We start from the raw sequence: 4472 nt of genomic DNA, 5'->3' as shown, positions 1-4472 counted from the left end.
GCGACTGGTGGGAGTATTTTTCCGTCATGATCAGTGGACTTCTCAATAACCGCCAGCCTCCTTCTCATTCTACAATCGTTTTTTGGATGATTCCAAAATGAGAAAAAAGAAAGTCTGGTCTCGGATCCAGCGGTCCGACACTGAGAGCTGAACTCCTGGTGGACGGAGCTACGCCTTCCTGTCTCGGTACAGAGACAAACTCAAGAGGATTTTATCAATTAGGTAGTATATGCTACCCGTGAACCTCCTAAAATGGCGCAATTTGATTGGTTCGCTATCTCGGGATATTGGGCAATGTCCCATGATTGACAAATAAATCCCGTCAAAAAAGTGTTATGTTGTTTATTTTTGGAGTGTTCATGTGTAGTATATATTAAAACAATTATTCACAATTATTCTTCGGCGAATAATTGATAAACATGAAGCAAAGGAGAGAAAACGCGCCTCTCACCCAATTTCAGCTCTTCTGCGATCAGATTCTAGATCAGTAAAGTAAAGCTAGATTTGCAAGAATAGTAACTTTTCATCCACACCGGAGCCACTGAGAGAGGAGGAGCTGCATGTCAAACTAACTGAGGCGCTTCATCCCCATCCCCATCTGGTGGGGACAATAAGCTGTTTGGAACCCTAACCCCCACCCTAACCCTGACTCCTAACCCCCACCCTAACCCTGAACCCCCACCCTAACCCTGAACCCCCACCCCCACCCTAACCCTGACCTCTAACCCCCACCTTAACCCTGACCTCTGACCCCCACCTTAACCCCTAACGCCAACCCCTCAGATTTAACAAAATAGGGTCTGGTTTCAGGTGGTTAGGGTTAGGGTTAGGGGTTAGGGATAGCATCAGGGTTAGGGCTAGTGTTAGGGTTAGGGGTTAGGGTTAGGATTAAGGAATAGGGGTTAGGAGTTAGGGGTTAGGGTTAAGATTAGGTATTAGGGTTAGGGGTTAGGGTTAGGGTGAGGGTGAGGGTAGGGGTTAGGGGTGAGGGTGAGGGTAAGGGTTAATGTCAGAGGACAACTCAATGGGAGCAGAGAGAGAGAGAAAGGAGAAGAAAATAGTTTTGAATGGAGACGCATGCTAATCCGTTTGGACACATTTATGAGGAGGGAGGAAAGAGTGAGAAGGGGGTTTAAACAGAGATAGCAGTTGTGAGGAAATAAGAGAGAAAGTCAAATGACCCACTAAGAGAACGACACAGGAGGGTAATGACTCCACATCGTGGAGTCATATTCCACGTGACTCAGATGTTAGCGCACAAGGTCAACCCAATACATCGTCCACGTCCCGCTCCCACTAACCCTACACCGTCCAACTAGCATCAGTGTGGCAGGCTCGCTCCCACTAACCCTACACCGTCCAACTAGCATCAGTGTGGCAGGCTCGCTCCCACTAACCCTACACCATCCAACTAGCATCAGTGTGGCAGGCTCGCTCCCACTAACCCTATACCATCCAACTAGCATCAGTGTGGCAGGCTCGCTCCCACTAACCCTACACCGTCCAACTAGCATCAGTGTGGCAGGCTCGCTCCGCTAATGCAGCCCCACATCCCAGCCGGGACCCCTGAACAGGCAGACCCCCCAGAGCCGTCCCACAAGCCTCTGACGACAGAGGGGGGTAACCTCCGTCATCCATCCATCATCTACTCCTTAGTTATAGATATACACTGTAGATATATATATATATATATATATATATATATATATATATATATATATATAGGGTTAGGGATATATATATATATATACTGTCTAAATATATATATCTACAGTATATATTGTTCATATATATTGTATATTGTTCTTTTCATTCACAGTTATGCTTTTGATCTGAATGCATGAGAACCATGAGACAAAAACGATTCAAAACCAATTGGTACGAGCAACAGGTCTTAGCGGCTTTAACTAACAGCTTTCTTAACCAGCAGCTGTCTTAACTAGCAGCAGTCTTAATGAGCGGTGGTCTTAACTAGCAGTGGTCTTAACTAGCAGCGGTCTTAACTAGCAGCGGTCTTAACTAGCAAGCAGCAGTCTTAATGAGCGGCGGTCTTAACAAGCGGCTGTCTTAACGAGCGCCTTGTTAAGACCTGTTAATGTAATAACAGTAATATAACAGTAATATGTATAATATGATAACACTAATATGTATAACATAATAACAGTAATATGTAGGGGTGTGAATCTTTGGCTTCAGACGATTCGATTCGATTAACGATTCAGTAGTTGGCGATTCGATTCAAGGACAATTTTTTTTTTTGGAACGATTCGATTCTGTAAACCACGATTCGATTCAGTAACTTTGAACCAAAATTCTATATCCGTGAAATAAACATGCAATAATGTGACACTCCTTGTCAATTTTACCATTATTCTTTGCGAAGCCAAAATGCTTCCACACTTTGGATTTCAAGTTTGCTGGTGCATTAACAATCTCGCTGCCGCTCTCTGCCATGTTTGAAATGCACCAGTAGAGGGTGAGGGAGAAAAAAAACTCTTGTGGGACTTCCTTGCAAGCTGACTAGCTGATGACAGAGTTACGGATTACAGAGCTGCACTTCACAAAATAAACGTGTAAACTAAGTCTTAAAACATTAATCATAATCGATTCATACGATTTAAAGCATTTATATCGATTAATGGTGAAGCCAAAGCGATTCATTCTATTTATTTATTTGAGCAGATCGATTTAGTTGAATCGGTAGGACTGACAATCGATTCATCGATGCATCGCATGAATCGTTACACCCCTAGTAATATGTATAACATAATAACAGTAATATGAATAACATAATAACAGTCCATACAGAAGTCCCCAGTCTGAGGCTGAGCCTATCGGGCCTCTTCAGCTCCTCGCTAACTCCCCCACTCCAGCCCAATACATACCTACTCATGTACCAGATGAATATCAGAGAGATACTAATGAATCAAACATTTGTATCTGCTGCTTACGGCATATTAAGGGAAACTATTTAACGGATTACATTTTCCCTGCCAGAGGAACTGAAAACTTCGGTCAATATCATTAAACAAAATCTTTAAACAAACTCATATTTTTTTGTTCTTCTCCTTATCTTCCAATTAATCCATTAAACGTTTCTTTGTTTGAATCTACCTTTAAAATATAAATCCGGGACCGTCCGGATATTTTATAAAGGGAAGTCTTATCATTTTTGTCTTGTTTTCCATATTCCACATTATCTCCCTATTTAGCACTTGTATCGCAGTTTAGCAATGCATAATGGTTGGATGGCTGGTTATGGGCATCCCTGAGTGTTGGCTAGCCTGGGTCTGTACGGTCCATCCCTGAGTGTTGGCTAGACTGGGTCTGTACGGTCCATCCCTGAGTGTTGGCTAGCCTGGGTCTGTACGGTCCATCCCTGAGTGTTGGCTAGACTGGGTCTGTACGGTCCATCCCTGAGTGTTGGCTAGCCTGGGTCTGTACGGTCCATCCCTGAGTGTTGGCTAGCCTGGGTCTGTACGGTCCATCCCTGAGTGTTGGCTAGCCTGGGTCTGTACGGTCCATTGGGACAGAAACATGGATGGGAGGAGGTGCCACACAGGAAGTTACACACCAGCATATTTGCTCAGGTCTCTTTTCTTGTCCCACTATTGGAGCAAAAACAAAACACACCAGCTTCAGAAGGCATTTGGTCACATCCCAAATCATTGGTATCATGCTTTCTGTTCTATCTTCCCTGCCTTTACTCTCTCTGTTCTGTACTCCTCCTCCCTCCTCTATGTAGGGCAGAGTGTGTGTATAGATGTACTCTCAGTAGATCAGAGTTGGAGGCCGTCCAAAGAACAGCTTGTCCCACTTCTGTGTCCCGTAGAAGTGGAGCGGCCGACCCGTCCTCCATCTCCCCCTCCTCCCAGCCCCCAGCAGACAACCTTCAACGGAAACTGCTGGACTAACCCCGGGACAGAAGGGTGTGATACGCTGTGATTAGGAGCCGGACTAACCCCGGGACAGAAGGGTTTGATACGCTGTGATTAGGAGCCGGACTAACCCCGGGACAGAAGGGTTTGATACGCTGTGATTAGGAGCCGGACTAACCCCGGGACAGAAGGGTTTGATACGCTGTGATTAGGAGCCGGACTAACCCCGGGACAGAAGGGTTTGATACACTGTGATTAGGAGCCGGACTAACCCCGGGACAGAAGGGTTTGATACGCTGTGATTAGGAGCCGGACTAACCCCGGGACAGAAGGGTTTGATACGCTGTGATTAGGAGCCGGACTAACCCCGGGACAGAAGGGTTTGATACGCTGTGATTAGGAGCCGGACTAACCCCGGGACAGAAGGGTGTGATACGCTGTGATTAGCAGCTGGACTAACCCCGGGACAGAAGGGTTTGATACGCTGTGATTAGCAGCTGGACTAACCCCGGGACAGAAGGGTGTGATACGCTAGTTAGGAGCTGGACTACAGAGGGACTAAACCCAGAGGTCCAGAGGGACTAAACCCAGAGG

At 45.8% G+C, this 4472-nt stretch overlaps 1 protein-coding gene across 1 annotated transcript in view; it reads right to left on the bottom strand.

Moving 5' to 3' along the window:
- LOC130371696 (protein kinase C and casein kinase substrate in neurons protein 3-like) overlaps positions 1–4472 on the bottom strand; it is a 20026-nt gene that overhangs the window by 10181 nt on the left and 5373 nt on the right. The gene's annotated exons all lie outside the window — the stretch shown is intronic.

This window comes from Gadus chalcogrammus, chromosome 18, assembly GCF_026213295.1.
Source record: "Gadus chalcogrammus isolate NIFS_2021 chromosome 18, NIFS_Gcha_1.0, whole genome shotgun sequence".
NCBI lineage: Eukaryota > Metazoa > Chordata > Actinopteri > Gadiformes > Gadidae > Gadus > Gadus chalcogrammus.
This window is presented reverse-complemented; position numbering and strand designations above follow the sequence as displayed.